The sequence below is a fragment of the Danio rerio genome, chromosome 4, assembly GCF_052040795.2.
Source record: "Danio rerio strain M-AB ecotype USA chromosome 4, GRCz13ab, whole genome shotgun sequence".
NCBI lineage: Eukaryota > Metazoa > Chordata > Actinopteri > Cypriniformes > Danionidae > Danio > Danio rerio.
Window position 1 is genome coordinate 4060260 of NC_141024.2, and position 19204 is coordinate 4079463.

The 19204-nt window shown below is 33.7% G+C and overlaps 1 protein-coding gene across 5 annotated transcripts in view; it reads left to right on the forward strand.

Annotated features, from left to right (window-relative positions):
- Positions 1 to 19204, forward strand: part of grm8a (glutamate receptor, metabotropic 8a) — a 264665-nt gene that overhangs the window by 229920 nt on the left and 15541 nt on the right.

Genomic DNA, 19204 nt, shown 5'->3' on the forward strand with positions numbered 1-19204 from the left:
TTATCAACAGTTATGCAGTTGTTATTTACCTCTAAATGGGGCTGTTTTTGTACGGTTAAATGACTTGTTGGGGTTTGTTAACTTAAGCATGCGCCCTGAAAGAAATTTCAGTCATTGTTTACTCACTCTCATGTCATTTAACGTTATTAAACTGAGAGGGAGAAAAAAAAAAGATTTGTAAAGTTCACTGCCTGACCAAATCACCATTTGGGAGCCACATGCATCTCTCGTATGACTGATATGCTTAAATTGATTTATGTTAGTATTAAAATTGTTTATGTGTATTATGAACAAACAACGAGCAGTACATTTATTGTAGTATTTGTTCATGTTAGTTAATGAAAATACAGTTGTTAGTTCATGTTCAATCACGGTGCATGGACTAATGTGAACAAGCATGAGTTTGGATGGTAATAATGCATTAGTAAATGTTGAGCTATGATAAATAAATGCTCTACAAGTTTCATTTAGGTTAGTAAATACATTAACTAATGAAACCTTATTGTAAAGTCTGACCTTGTTGTTTATTGTCAATACTTTTTTCCAGGTAGGAATTTGGATGACATTTTTGTCTCTTTTATCTCCTAAAGGTCCCTTAAAATGTGCATTTTTGTTCGACATGTGACAGAATTTGGCAGGGCGGGACATAAAGTAGCTCCTCCCCTTTTTAAAAACAGCCAATAGCATTTCGTTTTTTTTGTTGTTTTTTTTCGTCTTGCAGTGAGAGTGGTTTAGCTCAAGCGCATCAAGTGAAAAGTAAATGAGAAACATCTTGTAGGGGCGGGGCTTGTCATACTAGAGAGCATTTGATTGGTCAAAAGATTTGATGAGAAATTGAAGTATGAGGTTGGTCAACCATTTAGGCTGAAGTGACAAGCTGTATCATATCTTTTAAATGTGAATTTCATTATTGTTTTCGTGCACACTAGCTTATAGATATCGATAAGACCAACATACTAGTCCTCAGCGGTAGCCTAGTGGTACTGCGCGCTGACAAATAAAAGCAGTGTGCTCGTGGCAACCTGGGTTCGATTCCTGTCTCGAGGTCCTTTGCCGATCCTTTCCCTCTCTCTGCTCCCAGTGCTTTCCTGTCTGAATTCTCTTCTGTCCTATCAAAATAAAGGTGAAAAACCCCTAAAAAATAATTATTAAAAATAAAAAACACTAACGTACTGATGCTAACATGTAAAAAACTGTATTTTGATTACACAGGGACTTCAACAAAAGCTACACTAAATAGTTTTAGCAGCATTCTCAAAACTGTATCTGTCAAAACCATTGACTCTGCTTAGTCCTTCCCTCCCGTGCCACCTCTGGATATGGTTTCATTTTCTGTTGTTGAGCTGATAACAGTGCTTGTAATACATATGCATCAGTCATTGCCTTTGTAACACAAGCATTTAAAGATCTGTGAGAGGTAAATAGCAACCATGTTAAAGTGAATAATCAACTATTTCTGTTTACTTCATGATAACACACTTTTTAAAGTGAAAAACTAGTAGCCAGACAGCAAACAAGGGATCAATCCTTACTGGGAAAGTCACTAAACGTATACCATCAGCAGTTTGGGGGTGAGAACAGTGTAGTCATGCTGAGGTTGATCAGTTGTTTATCATGCTGAGGTTGTTTATCATATTTGAGGAATAAATTGCTCCAAATTTACATACAGGTCAGGAGCAACAGAAAAAAATGGCTTCAAAGAAACTCCATATTATTATTACTGTCTAGTTTTAGTTGTACTATGCATTTGATTCTCATATCCTCAAGTCGGCATCACGAAGAGCTTGTAGTGGGGCCTGTGAGTGTTTGTTTGTGTGCATGTGAGCAATAGGTGGCAGAATATTGCTGTGGGCTACAGATAATAACATCACCCGCTGCTTCCCCTTTCACCTGACCCAGCGGGTGATAGTCTCCGAAACATTTCACCTGTTAAAAGGCTAACCTAAAGAAGTCATGGCCAGGGTTTCACATAGCCCCTGGCTGATGAGCGCTACAGTAGTTTCAGGTGCGCTGTGGGAAGCAGACAAATGGGTCATCAGGTGGGTGGTGGTATTGATCAGGTGGTGTTCAGTGTCTATGAAGCTGGAGTGTGGAAAGTTCAGTCATTATTTGCTCACCCTCATGTCTTTCTGAACGTGTGTGTTGTTATTGCACTGGAAAATTACAGATTTCACTGTATGACCCAATCTCCATTTGGGAGCCCCATGCATTTTTCATATAACTCATATGCAGAGAAAAACTGATTTATGCTTGGATTATTTTGAGTCAAGTTTACTTTTTTGTTATTAGCAGCAACGCAGTTGTCATTTACTTCTGCATGGGGCTGCTTTTTTAAGAGTAAATCACTTGTTGGGGTTTATTAAATTAAGCATGTGCCCTGAAAGAAATGTAAATCATTTTTTACTCACCTTCATGTCATTTAAACTGAGTAAGAGAGGGAAAAAAAGTAAAGTTCACCGCCAGACCCAATCTCCATTTTGGAGCCCCATGCATTTCTTGTATAACCTAAATGCATAAATTGATTTATGTTTGGATTATAAGATTTTTTTTAAAGTCAAGTTTACTTTATATTAAAGTAAATGAAGTAACCATGTCTCTGTTTAACAAGTTAGTGTTTTATTAGTAAACAATTTCATGATTAACAGTAATGCAAGTGTAAATTTCTTCCACACACGGCTGTTTTTGTAAAGGGTAAATGATTTATCATGCATAAATCGATTTATGTTTGGATTATATATTTGTTTTAAAGTCAAGTATACTTTTTATCGAAGTAATTTAAATGAACATGTCTCTGTGGAATAATTTAATGTTTTTTTAGTAAACAAATCCATGAATAATAGTAATAGTATAGTAACTTAATAGTAACTTTCCTCCATATAAGGCTATTTTTGTAAAAGTAAATTATCTTTGGGGGTTTGTTAAATTCAACATTATTTACTTGCACTCTTGTCAATCCAAACTCATATGATGTTATAATTTCACTCGAAAAAAAATTGTTAAGTTCATCATTTGACCCAATCTCCATTTGGGAGCCCCGTGCATTTGTTGTATTACTTGTATGCATAAATTTTATTATATTTTGATTATTCAGATTGTTTTAAGGTCAAGTTTACTTCATATTAAAGTAAATAAAGTGTTTCTGCAGAACAATTTAATGTTTTATTAGTAAACAACTCCATCATTAACAGTAATGAATGTGTATTTTTCCTCTATATGAGGCTGTTTTTCTTTGAGTAAATGATTAATTGGGGTTTGTCAAATTCAGCAAAATTTACTCACACTCTAGTCATTCCATATCTGTATGCTGTTACAATTTCAATGAGAAAAAAATAGTTAATTGTGCGACCCAATCTCCATTTAGGAGCCCCATGCATTTCACAAATAACTGATATGGATTGTAAATTAATTTATGCATGGATTATTTCAATATTTAAAAAGTCAAGCTTAGTCTATATTTATGCAACTAAAGTAAAACTCTGTGGAACAATTTAATTAGGAAAAAAAAACATCATTAACAGTAATGCAGGTGTCATTTTTGTTAAATGATGTTTTGGGTAAATGATTAGTTTGGGATTGTTAAATTCAGCATGTTCGTTAAGATACTTATCCCCTAAAATAAATTTCAGTCATTATTTACTCACACTCTTGCCCTTCTAAACCTACTTACCATTATTATTGCACTGAAAAACATGAATGCATTTAGGTTCGGAACATCATGAGGTTCTGTAAATGATGACAGAATATTCATTACCGTCTGAATTAATTATTTAAAATGCATTTTTTAAAGCCTTAAAAGTATAAAATCCATGCAAACAAGTTGTTTGGTACTTTTTTTTCTCAATTGCAAAAACTCTAGTGTTTGATTTCCTTTCACAGTGGTTCATGATAAAAGCTCATTACCGCATTGCTCTTTAGTCACATTAGCCTCTCACTGCGTCTGCTACACTGTGCGCAAGCCAAGAGAGACAATTATGGATATACCAATTATTCCTTACACTAACAAGCTTATTTATATTCTTATTTAACGCTAGAACAGTGGGATAGATGGCATTCTATTAACACAGACCCCCAACCCTTCACGAGAACAAAGAATCATTTGAGAGGAGAAAAAAGGCATCTTAAAAAGACGAGGAAGAAGAAATAAAATTCAGCAAAACTTGGCCCTGAGACTGTATTTATTGAACTATTGTCTGATTGGCACACCAAGCGAAAGGGTTTCGTAATTGGTTCGTAATGAAAAAAAAAAAAAAATGACTCGGCCTGAATTAATATCAGTCATATCGGTTGCAGCCTTTTGTGAAATAAACCACCATCGAGAAGTAGATAAAACCTCGCTGTCTGTAAAATATGCCTCCATTATCAAGAATGTGCTTTGGTTAATGCTTCGAAAATCAATTTGTGAGGATTTTCATTGAGTTGACTATTACCTCTTCATTTTCCACTCACATAAAGATATCACGGCTGATATGATCTACCCTCCTGCATTTGAGAATGGTATCACCCTCCAAAAAAACCAATACGTGCACTTTGACATTTCCAATGCAGAGACTCTGCAGAATCATAAAGAGTCAATAAAAAAGCTGCATGAACAGTGGCCGGCATGCCGACTGCTCCTCAAGAAATCAATGCCTTCCAAAGGTGACTGGTTAAGATAATCACCCCACATATCTGTAGAATCAAATTACGGGTCCCGCATAAATCACTGGCAGATCATTTTATTGGGTTTTGTTAAGTTCACTGTGTGACCCGATCTCCATTCGGGAGCCCCATGAGTTGCTTATATAATTGAAATGCATGGGAAATTGATTTAAGGTTGAGTTATTTAGATTGTTTTTAAGTCAAGTTACTTTATATTGATGTCAAATAAGTGAACAGGTCTCTGTAGAACATATACTAGCCAACGTTTACCTTAATAAGAATCATGCAGGTGACATTTCTTCCTTACAAAGGTCTGTTTTTGCATTTATCACTATTAAAAAATAGTCATAAATATTCAGTAGTGCTATATATTGCTTTTTTAATTAAAATGCAAAGAAATTTTTTTTTTTTTTTAAAGTTAGAGTTCACTTAGTATTAATTTAATTGCAACACATAATCTGTATTTTTGCATTATTAGAAATGTGTTGCAGTTTAAGTTCACCATGTCACCTGCTATCCACTCATATAATCAAAATGCATAGAAAATTGATCTAAGCTTTGGTTATTTAGATTTTCTTAAAGTAATTGAAGTGAAAGAGTCTCTGTAGATCAATAAAATGAATGTTTGCGCCTGTATTAGCATTATTATCCGTCACATAGATGTCGTTTTGATTACACATGGGGCTTTTTTTGGTCATTTCAGATGATTTGTTAGGCTATGTTAAGTTCACCCTGTGACCTGATCTCCATTGAGCAAACTCATGCATATGTCATATAATCTAATTGAAATGCATAGCAAATTGATTTAGGCTTTTGTCAGGTTTATGTTATATTGAGATGCATGGAGAGGTTGTGTCTCTGCATAACAACAAAATTACTGTTGGCCTATACAGTATATAGATATGAACAGTGATTTTGTTCCCCAATACAATACTGTTTGTTTTCTTTATAATTGTACAAATTGTATAGACAATCAAACACATTTTGTTTTAAACCTGTTTAAACTACTTAATTAAAATGAGCTGAAACAACACAATTCTTGAGCTTTCATAGGGACAACTTATATATATATATATATATATATATATATATATATATATATATATATATATATATATATATATATATTTTTTTTTTTTGCATTATTATATATATATATATATATATATATATATATATATATATATATATATATATATATATATATATATATATATATATATATATATATATATATATATATATACACGTTCAATGCACATGCATTTGTTAAAATGATAAGTTAACTTAACCGATTTGTGTTGGGACAACATTGAATGAGTTATGTGGATTTCTGCATTTTTTACAGTGAAAATTAATTTTCGGTACTTTTGTTCACCATTTTACCCAATCTTCATTCAGGAGCCCCATGTGTTTCTCATATAATCATAATGCACAATAAACTGATCTGAGCTTAGGTTATGTACAGTTTTAGAAGTTGTGTTTACTGTGTTTACTTGTTATGTTAAGCTGTGTGACTTGCTATACAAAATATGATGTTTAATAGCCAAATTTAGATTTTTAGCATTCAAACATGTGCAATTTCCCATAATTAGATCTGGCTTTATAATTGTAAATTATTTTGGTGGATTTTTATTAAGTTCATCATTTTACCTAATCTCCATTCAGGAGCCCCATGTATTTTTTATTTTATCGTAATGCATTATAAACTAACTTAAGCTTAGGTTATCTACATTTTTTTTAATTCAATTCAATTCAGCTTTATTTGTATAGCGCTTTTACAATGTAGATTGTGTCAAAGCAGCTTCACATAAATGGTCATAGTAACTGGAACAGTGTAGTTCAGTTTTTAGTGTTAAAGAAGTTGTGTCCACTTTACATTACCTTGTGCGACTTGGTATAAAAAAATATGATGATTGATAGCCAAATTTACATTATTAACAGTCAAACATGTGCCATGTCCCCTATTTAGATCTGGTATTGTCAAGTTCACCAATTTACCCGATCTCCATTTAGGAGCCCCATGTGTTAATGTGTTTCTTATTTAAATGCAGTACATTGTAAATTGATTTAGGCTTGAATGATGTCGAAATATTTTGAAGCTGAGTTTACTGTAGTTTGATGTAAACGAAGAAAAGGCATTTCAGAACAACAATATGATGGTTGTTAGCCAAAACGTGCATTATAACAGTAACACAGGAGGCGTTTTTCATAATACATGGCTGTTTCTGGTAAATGATTTGTTTAAGGTTGGCTCTACATGCCGGCAGAGTGTGTAAATGCACGTTTCCAGCAGATCAGTGGGTGAAATACATTGATATGCACGGTAATATTACAACATTATCTGAAACGTGGCAAAGTTCTTAGCAACCGTACTCCTGTTATGTTAATCCTCCCGTGGGTGTAAGCGTATCCTCGCCAGAGCGTGAAATATCCTACTATTTTTCTGTTATGAATGATGCTATGAAGATTTAAGTTTGCACGAGGAATATTTGGACTGAAATAACACTAGCAACTTGTGCACCTCCTGCGCAGGGATTTCAATTAGTCTATCCCAGAGACCGTACCTAAACTGGATCTTTATGTGACATTTAGATGTTTTTTATTTCACTTCAGTGTGTTTAATTCCTTGAAGGCCAGCTTTGTTCGCGATTAGTTCTGCCGCCTTTGTTCTTCAGGGTTTTTTTGAATCAAAGACAAAGTGTCTGCTGCCATTTTCTTCAGAAAAAAAGGAACGTTAAATAAATAAAGTAAAGAAAAAAGGGGGAAATGCCCTACAGCAAGGTCCCATTAGTTAATGCATTAACTAACAATCAGCAGAACATATGATATGGGGTTAATTAATGTGTGTTTTAATGTTTTACTGTCATCTATTTAAAAAATAATTAATTTTAGTTGAAGCTTACTGTATGAAAACAGGCATATGATATAAAAGAATAGTTTAAAAGCTTGGAAAGGACAGTATTTTATTACATATTAATAATTCGTATTATTGTATGTATAGTAGCTTGCCATAAAATTAACAATACATTATAACAGCTTAAAAAAAAACAGATGTATTTTGTTATTATTATTTTTTAACAGAGATAAGGATCCACATGCAGTTTATTAAAGAAAGAATGATCAATAAAGGCGGCAAAACAACATTAAGGAATAAGGCAAGGATCAAAACTTAGAAAGACAAGACCAGGAAAACGCTTTGTAATGCTACAAGCTAACAAGACTTAGCAACGTTGTGTGAAAGTGTGTATATATATAGTCCAGGTGATCAATGAAGATGGGTTTCAGCTGTGTGTGTCAGTGTCCAGATGACTATCAGCTGTGGCAGGAGTGATGTGAGCAATGACTTCTGGGATTTGTAGTTCGGTTTAGTGGCAGAATTGTAATTCTGCAGTGATCAAACAATAAGAAGTTGCAAACAATATAAAAATTTATTAATTTGTCTATGTCAGTTTTTGTTATATAGCAGTATTAAACACAACCAAAGGTTGTCTAATATGCTGCACAATACAAAACACAAAGAGAAAAATATTAATTATAGCTAAAACAAACAATTTTCTCTGATAAAATGCCAAACCAAAGAGGTAAGTTTTCAACCTAGATTTAAAAACAGACAGAGACGATATAGATCTAATAGCATTCCACAATCTAGGACCAGCTACTGCGAAAGCACTGTCACCCCTATATTTGAGCCTCAACTTTGGGAGATAACTGAAGAGACAGACCAAGGCTGATGTTCAGTCAACAGGTCAGACAGGTAGGAAGGAGCCAAGCTATTTAGTGATTAAAAAAACCAAGAGAAGAATTTTAAAAGTGACTCGATAGTGCACAGGCAACCAGTGCAAAGAGCGTAAGACTGATGTGATGTGGTCATGTTTTTTGGTACCAGTTTAAAGCCTTGCAGAAGCAGTTTGAACTAACTGTAAACGAGATAGAGTTGTCTCAGTGATCCCGAAATATAGTAAATTACAGTAGTCCAATCTAGAAGTAATAAAAGCATGAATTATTTTTTTCAGTATTTTTTCTCGATAGGTTAGGTTTTAATCTGTTTCAATTAATTGTAAATTAAATAGTTTTAGTTGATAACTCTAACTATTTAATTACTATTCTATTACAGTAATAATAAACATCATAATCATAAAAAGACAACAACAACAACAACAACAATAATAATAATAATAATAATAATAATAATAATAATAATAATAATAATAATAATAATAATAATAATAATTAAATAATAATAATAATAAAAATAAATAATGGTAATCATAATAAAAATAATAATGGTAATAATAATAATAATAATAATAATAATAATATACAACAACAACATCAAACTACAATAATAACAATAATAATAATAATAATAATAATAATAATAATAATAATAATATACAACAACAACATCAAACTACAATAATAACAATAATAATAATAATAATAATAATAATAATAATAATAATAATAATACCTTAACTTTTTATTAAATTCTTGTTATTTTTTATATACTAAAGTGTTGTCAAAATATATATTTTCTACACAATATTTAAATAAATCTTTTAAATAATTTTTCAAGACTTTGAAAAATTATTATTATATTATTCTAATTAGGGATGCACAATATATAGAAAATTTATCATTTTTGTAACAATAAGTGTGTGCAATAAATGTATCGCAGAAAATGTGTGATAATTTAAATATATTGTATGCCAATAATAAAATGACAGCCGTTAAGAATTAAAATGGCTGATTTATCTGAGGTTTTTACTCATTTATAGTATTTTAAAGTCTAAATGTTTGCACCTTGATATGTTTTATAGCCTGAGGGGGATTATATTGGACCAGTTTATTTTAGTAGGATCATTAAATATTTTTTTATTGCCATGCTATATCTCAAGAAATATAATTATTGCAACAAAATGTTTTCTTTTCTAACTATCATGCAGCCCTAATTTTAATAACATTATTCAGCTTTTTAAGACGCTACAAACAAATAAATAAAACCGTCCTCATGTGAACTCTAGAAATGTGCTAGCTAAGGCTGCGGGTTGTTATTTGCAATACATCATATCTGCTGTAGACGCACACGTTCATATTCAGGCCTCCCTGCTGCTGTGCGGAATCACACTGAGCCGAATTACCTCAGATTAGATAAGCTTTAGTTACGTTTGGCCCTGCTAATATCCTCATACGTAAAGCTGAAGCCGCCACAAAAGCCAACTGCTCATAATTCATCCTCTCCGGCAGGATGATGTTCGTGCTGCTCCAGAAAGTGTCCGCCCAGGTCTTCAGTTTTGCCGTGCGCTGGGCTATTAATCATAGATAATCTGTGTGCACTGGAAAAATGGCCTGTGCCGCCGTGACTAAAAACCAATGCGGCAGAGGGAAGACGAGGAATAGTTAGCATAACTCAATGGAGAGTCACAACAGCAAACAATAAGCCGAAGATCAGGTCAACTGCAGTCATACAAACAACACATTAGTCTGAAAAGCCATTGGCCCTGCTTGGATCAATGCATTCTTTATTGCTTTTTTTTGTACACCGAGACACAAGTCAGTGGAAATGTTCTCCTGCTTATTCCTAAAAAGGGCTGTCAGTGGTTATTTTTTCAGGGTGCAATAACTAATACATAAGTAATACATAAGTACATTATACATAAGTCATAATAACCTCTATTAGTATTGCATGTAATCAATAATAAGCAATATATTCAAATGTGCATGATTATTAAAGGGATAGTTCACCCAAAAAGGACAATACTGCCATCATTTACTTAACTTTTACGTGTTCTGAACCAGCTATTTTTCTATTGAACACAAAGGAAGATATTTTGAAGAATGTTGTAAACCTGTAACCATTGACTTCAATAGTATTTGTTTTCACATACTGTGGATGTCAATTGCACTGTAAAATAAAGCAGTGCATTTAATTAAATGAAATTAGTTCCTACATTTTTTTTACTGGAAGTTCATTGTTTTTAATAAAAGCAAGTTAGATCAAAATGTGATTAAATGTGATACTCAGCATTGTATTAGGCTGTTCTAACTTAAACTGAATGAGTTCACCCAGCCGTGCAGATTTCAAGTTTCCAGCATGCTTTGAAATTAATTAATAAAAAAATTGTTATTGTGTATTTTTTTTTTTGGTACATGATTAAAATATGGAGACAATTTCTGTAAAAAAAAAACAATTGTAAAAATCTACTATCTAAGATTACAGACCAAGTCAAGTTAACAAAACTAAAATGTCCTAAGTGAATGTGTCTAAATGTGAAGGAAGGAATATATATATATATATATATATATATATATATATATATATATATATATATATATATATATATATATATATATATATATATATATATATATATATATATATATATTTATATATATATATATATATATATATATATATATATATATATATATATATATATATATATATATATATATATATATATTACTAATAAATTAATACTATATACATTAGATAATTAATTTAAAATTACCTAATGAAATTACGGCAATGGCTTTGCACAGTTCAATTCAGTAAACCTAACAAATCTTTATTTACAGTGTGTTACAAGTTTACAACATTCTTTAATATACATATTTTTGTGTAATAACAACAGCAACAACAACAACAAATTATCAAGCTGGCATGAAATTGTAATTTTTGGGTGTACTATACCTTTAAGCAGATTTTCTTTATAGATAAATTAGCCAAAATATATATAATATATAACTCACACTCAACAGTCTAAAAAATTATTAAATGCCCCTGAGAAGGATGCACTACTATAGAAACAGCATAATTAAGGCATACAAAAAGCATGTTTCAAAGCATATTTATTGTAGTAGACATTAGAAAGTGATTTCAGCACTCTGGACAGCTCCACTGCACTGCTGCATAAGTAGCAGGTTTCAGCACCATGGACAGCGCCACCATTAAATACACCCCATTGATTATGGCACAATGCTGAAAGACAATTTTAAGTCACAATTTTTTTCAAATAAATTATTCTTTAGTATATTTTAACTTTTAGTGATGTACTTATTTTTTTAGTACATTAGCTTGTCTGTCATTAGCACTGTCCTTGGTGCTGAAATCTGCTACTTACCCTATATACAAACTAATAGTGCTGTCTGTGCTTTCATTCCTTGATTCATTTTCCTTCAGCATAGTCGCTGATCATCGAGGCTGCCACAGTGGAATGAATTACCAATTATTCCGACATATGTTTTACACAACGGATGCCCTTCTAGCCGCATCCCAGTCCTGGGAAACACCCACACACATTCACACACACACTCATACGCTATGGCCAGTTTTGTTAGACCTATTCACTTATAGCTTATGTCTTCTTGCTGTGAGGTGACAGTAATAACCACTGAACCATCATGCCGCCCCACAAGTTTCCAACATTCTTAAAAATATTTCCTTTTATTGTCAACAAAGCACTGGTATGGAACAAGTCAAGGGTGAGTAAATGATGACAGAATTTCCCTTTACAATGGGTCACCTGTTCCTTTAAGCAGGTTTCCATTAACAGATAAATTGGCCAAAAAATATGTGTAACTCACACTCAAATGTTCAAAAATAATTACATGCCCTTAAGAAGGATGAAATACTATTGAAACAGCATTATTAAGGCATAATGGTCAACACATATTTATTGTAGTAGACCAGGGGTGCCCAATCCTCTTCCTGGAGATCTACTTTAAGCACCAACCCTGATCAAACACAGGTAAACCAACTAAATAAGATCTGAAGGTGCACTTGATAATTAAAGACAGGTGTATTTGATTAATGTTGTAGCTGAATTCTGTAGGAAAGTACAGAAAAATAGAGAGGGGACAGTAGAAAGTGATTTCAGAACTCTGGACAGCTCAATTGCTGTGCTGTATAAGTAGCATGCTTCAGCACCATGGACAGCGCCATCAATTAAATACTGCCCATTGATTATCACACAGTGTTGAAAGACATTTTTATATCACATATGCTTTGAAATGATAAATTTATCTTATATATAGTTTTTGGTTTTAGTAATGTAGTTATTTTTAACTTTATTAGCAATTGCCTGTCTGTCATTAGCACTGTCCATGGTGCTGAAATCTGCTACTTACCATACTTACAGAATAATAGTGCCGTTTACAGGTCTGAAATTCTGTCCTGTTTGTTAACTATAATACAATTGATATTTAAACATTTTATTTATTTATTTATTTATTTATTTATTTATTTATTTATTTATTTATTTATTTATTTATTTATTATTTACTTTCTTATTTATTCAAGAATTTTTCTAGAAGAAAAACAATAATAATAGTAAATAATAATGTAAACATTTTATTGCTCTGTTAAATATCACTTGAAAATTCCACCAATTTATTACTATTATTATTATTATTGTTATTATTATTATTATTATTATTATTATTATTATTATTATTAATAATGATGATAATGATGATTATTATAATTATTATTAATATTATTCTTAATAATGGAAATAACAATAATATGTATTATTATATTTTTAATTGTTTGCATTTTTATTATTATTATTATTATTATTATTATTTTTATTATTATTATTATTATTATTATTATTATTATTATTATTATTATTATAAATGATGATAATGATGATGATGGTGATTATAATTATTATTAATAATATTCTTATTATTATTAACAATTGCAATAACAATAATATGTATTATTATATTTTTAATTGTTTGCATTTTTATTATTAATATTATTATTATTATTATATGCATTTTTCATATTTATTAATCTTTTATACATATCAAATCTGTGCATTAATGTTAACAAATATAAATATATAATATCCAAAATAACTTTAGTAAATAATTCACAAAGCTCTATTATAATTGCAGTGTGTTTGTATAATAACACAGTCAATACATTGGCATTATGCACAACTCTTATACTAGCTGTTAGTATAACTGCAATGATTTTAATGTGGGAAGTGGATAAATATACCACCCTTCTGCTCAAAATATTTCAAACTGTGTTTGTATATTCTGTGCATACCATAAACAAATCTCTATTGATTAATTTAAATGCAAATTGAATATACAATGAATAAAAGCCATTGGCACCAGGTGTTTGCAGGGCTTGAAAATATGAATAATGGTGGCTTCGGCTGTAAAAAGCCATTATAGCAGCATAGCGGATTATTAGATTTTGATGAAGGATTATAAGCACTAACATTATTTATTTATTTGTTTTAGATTTGAAAACATGTTTAATGCTTCACACTAAGAGCAGGAATGTTTTTTTTCAGGGTTTTCTCATTAAAACACAAACAAATCATGTTAAAAGTCGGTGCTGTTAAAAATAGCTGAAAATAACAGAGGCTTTTATTAAAAAACAGCCACCGAGACATGTTGGAAAGCATTGCTAAAGTGCACACACACACACATTGCACATTAACTTTTCAAAATCATGTTCAATTAGACAAGTTAATGTATACCTTAAATATAATATATTATAAATTTATCATTTACATCTATCAGGGACATTTTGCATTTGGAGTCATTTGGAGTTTTTTCTTTTGTTACCATTAAATGCATGAATGTTTCTCCGGTTTATTAATGCATGTTGGTCTTTAGTGACCTGTGTTTATAACACTAATAGATTTGATGCACATTAGTAATCCCAATTATGCTCTTGTTTCCAAAGTCTGTATAAGACCTCACTTTAAATTAGTGTCATGAGAACCACCAGAGATCACTGGTAAGCATTCATTCTCACATGAACTACAAATCTGCCATGTTATGGACTACAACACCCGTGTCATTTCACACACACACAACAGGTTCCAGATCCAGACTGATTACACACTCACAGCTGAAGCTGCTCACACACTGATTATTTGGACTATTTAAACCCCTCTGTTCCACACACATGGGTGGAGCATTGTTAGGCTGTTGCTGTCTGTACGTAAGCATTTCTCTTTGTTTCTTGTTTTCTCTGTGATCATGACTGGGTGTTGTAGTCCATAACATGGCAGATTTGTAGTTCATGTGAGAATGAATGTTTACCAGCGATCTCTGGTGGTTAGATTGCTGCTAATCATGACAAATAGGTCACGAGTTTAGATGAAGTTGAGTTAATCAAGCTTTTATTACCATACAAGTTAACTATTACTACATGCCTGAATAATAATAAATAGAAATGCTCATTTTTTAGTTTATTAATTATTTAGTAACTCATTCTGAATGATAAAAAACTAGCTAGTTTGTTAATAATGCAATTGTTAATTTAGTAATGCAAAATGAATCATTAACAAAGTATGAAAACAATCATTAAGCACATTATACATATCAAGAACACAGCATTGGCAGCTGTATTTATAAACTGTTTACTAACATCTATTAATGTAGAGTTAATGCTTTTCAAATAATGAACAACTAGTTGCTCATACTTGATAAATGATTCATAGTGTAGTTATAAAGTGTTACCTCAGTTTCTCTATTTATTGAGAGTGACAGCAGTGTCTGACCTTTACCTGCACTTCTATCAGTGTTTTAGCTTTAACATCTGTAGAATGTGTTGCGTTAGCTAGTGAATCCTCCAGCGCTGACATATGTGTGGCTAATCCTGCTTGATTAATTGTCAGGTAACTGCATGCAGTGCGATTAGGTGAACAGATGGATGTCAAGCTCACTTCCATCAGTCTGATAACACACCTGAACAACAGTATCAGCCTCTAAGCACTGCAGCACTGAGAAATGAATCTGGCGTAGAGACAATTTTCGGTTAGGAACTGTTGGTACATTTCACAAATAATTAGTAAGTGCTGCCTGAAATGAGGCGTCAGTAATTCCTGCGTAAACCTTTGCAGATGTGGTACAAATTAGCAAAATGTCCATGAGCAACATCTGTTTTATACCTCAATCTGAGGGGAGGAGGGCAATCTGGCCAGTCACAGCAGAGTAGGGTCATCCGGCCAATCACAGCAGAGCAGGGTCATCTGGCCAATCACAGCAGAGCAGGGTCATCTGGCCAATCACAGCAGAGTAGGGTCATCTGGTCAATCAAAGCAGAGTAGGGCCAATCATAGCAGACTGAGTCCGTTGACTAATTAGAGCAGAGTTGAGCCATCTGACCAATCAGAGCAGAGTGGGGTCATCTGGTAAATCATAACATACTGGGTCAGTTGACCAATCAGAGCAGAGCAACCTGATCAGTCACAATAAACTTAGCTATCTGACCAATCAAAGCAGAGTTGTGTTATCTGGCTAATCACAGCAGACTGGGTCGGTTGAGTAACTTGACCAATCACAATAAGCTAGGCTATCTGACCATCAGAGCAGAGTGTGGTCATCTGGCCAATCACAACAGACTAAGTTTGTTGACCAATCAGAGCAGAGCAACCTGATAAATCACAATAAACCTGGCTATTTGACCAATCAGAACAGAGTTGGACCATTTGACCAATAACAACAGGCTGGGTCAGTTAAATAACTTGACCAATCACAATAAGCTTGGCTGTTTGACCAATCAAAGTAGAGTAGGGCCATCTGGCTTATCACAACACACTAAGTTCATTGACCTCCTTACCCTACACTTCAAAGTGACGTCACCAGCTACATTGAGTGCATTGCGTCTGACATTGCATCACTGAGAGATGCAGTCTCAGCTTAAATTATCAAGGCTGCATCCAGATACTATGAGAGCAATCTGACCAATCACAACAAACTTGGCTTTCTGACCAATCACAACAGACTTCGTCAGCTGAGCAACCCGACCAATCATAATAAGCTTGACTATCTGATCATTGAAAGCAGAGTATGGTCATCTGGCCAATCACGACAGACTGGGTCAGTAGACCAATCAGAGCAGAGAGTAGAGCTATCTGACCTATGACAACACACTGTACCAACTGACAAATCAGAGCAGATTTTCAGGATTTGGGGTTTTGAGAGACTAGATCTTTGAACCAAACACTGCAGTCATAAAAAAGCAACAAATATTAAAAAGTTGTTGACCTTGTGTGGATTTAGCCATGTTGTTTACCCCTGATACCAAAGTAGAAACCTTTAAAATAGCATAATAGAGGCACTTTAAATCACTGGAGGTTAACAAGTCAGAAAACACTTCACAGAAATTACACTCTAGGGTGATATCTGATATAGGCCTATACGTTTTCTCAGAAATATTTTCACTTTTTTTATTTGCAGTCTATTCTGTTCCACCAGATACAGAAGTTTAATGGGTCGTGAACACAATTTGATGTTGATTTAAAAGTCTGAAGTGGTTGAACTGTGAAGTTAAATCTTTCAGACAAAGACCCACCAACACTTTAAGAGTTTTTCCAGTCTGATGCAAATCTCGTCAGGCTTTCTTCTCTCTCTTTGTCACTTTAGTTTTAATGGAGCTCTGTTTTTCAGAGTTGACTTTTAGTGACTGAACCATTTCTGTTCAACAGTTTCCAGTTTTAATTGATTGAGAGTAAATCTGATGCAGATGTTGATGTGTCCGCCAGATGTTGAGAAGGTGCCGCTGTGTTAAAGAATCAATCCTCTGCAGCTGCTGAGGAAACATTGACTATGAGAACAAAAAAGGAAGATTATTTATATATTTGTTTGCTTGTTTGTTCCTGTGCATGCCGTCAGCGACTCGCACACAGTGAAATTGCTTGCTTTCAGACAACTTTGTCACCCGCAGTTTGTGCTTCTAAAGTAAAGTGTGAATGTGAGTGTGTGTGTGTGTGTGTGCGCAAGTGTTGAATTCTGCACGCAATTAAAAGAAATGTCCTGGTGCTTGGAGATGCATGAGTTTATCTGTCATGCAGACTTAGCTAAATTAGATTATATATATATATACAGATCAGACCAATATTATAATTTATATTAATGTAGAAAGTCGGCACGGTGGCTCAGTGGTTAGCACTGTCACCTCACAGCAAGAAGGTTGCTAGATCGAGTCCTGGCTGGGTCAGTTGGCATTTCTGTGTTGAGTTTACATGCTCTCTATGTGTTGGAGTTCCCCCACAGTCCAAACACATGTGCTATAGGTGAATTAAATAGACTAAATTGGTCGTAGTGTATGTGTGAGAATGTGAGTGTGTACGGGTGTTTTTCAGTGCGGGGTTGCAGCTGGAAGGGCATCCGCTGTATTAAACACATGCTGGGTAAGTTCATTCCACTGTGCCGACCTCTGATAAATAAAGGGACTAACCCCTATCTTAACCCACAATACGTTCTGGTCTGTTTCATGTGACGTTTACCGCACATTATCCATTAAGTGAAAGTAAGAAAGTGACTAATACTCCAGTTTTGTAATGAATTCTACATTTACTGTCCTAAACACAGCCCTGCGGCCTGTACTGTTCACACGGGGCAGCGCTCACCGACCCAGAAAATGACATGTGCCTTCACCTGAGAAATAGCCTTTACAAAGCTGTTCAATGAGTTCTGTGAGCCGCGGGCTTTAGAAAGTGAGAACTATTTGAAGTCCAGGCTCACGCGGGATTCTTCAAAACTAATTACGACATGAGGGCATCGAGGAGCTTCATGAAACAACAGCGAATCAGTAGATAGAGGAATGACTGACATGCACAGGGCATTTCTCTCTGTGTGTGTGCATATTGTGTTGTACCAAATGTCCCTACAAGTATAGCAATACCAGTAAATATTATGCACTTTTGAGCATGCCTCACACGGGGGAGACTGATTCATCTGACCACAGTACATGTTTTGACAGTGTGATGGTCCGTTCCAGATGCCTCTGAGCCCAGAGAAGTCGACGGCGCTTCTGGACACTGTTAACATAGGGCTTCCTTTTGGCACAGTATAATTTTGAACTGGCATTTGTGGATGTAAATACATATTGTTGTACTTGACAAAGGTTTGCTTTCAGTAGTCCTGAGCTCTTGTGGAGCTTTTCGATGAATGAGGATTCTTAATGCAGGGCCACCTGAGGGATTAGGGATCACAGTAGTTCAGCGTAGGCTTTAGCTTTTTTCCTTTACACACTGAATTTTTTTTTTATTTTGTTTGCACTGTTGAAGGTGAAATATCCAAATGTTTCTTTGAGGAACTTTGTTTTTAAACATTTCAATAATTTTCTCATGTATTTGTTGGCAAACTGGAAATCATCAGCCCATCTTTGCTCCTAAAGGACTAAACTTTTGTACAAAATCATGATTACAATCACCTGTTGACATCACCTGTTTTAAATCACATAATTATTTAACCAATTTACCTGATTACTAGCCCTAAACTGCTTCTGTCTTAACTGTTTTGGAGTGTGAAATACAAGTCAAAGTCAATTTGGAAATCACTACTTTCTTTCTGTTATTGGTGTTATTTCCATATAACAGTAAACGTGAAGTGAAGAGCGGGGGGGTTGGGGGTTAGGATAGATGGGGGGGGGGGGGGGGGCTGCGCGCTAACTGAAGAGTGGGAATGAAGATGGTTGCGCGTTGGTTTCGGTGTGCGTGGGGACTGTGCTAAAAAGCTGAGGAGGGTGGGGACGGACGTTGGGGTGGAATTTGGGGAGTTTTCCGGGAGACAGAGCAAT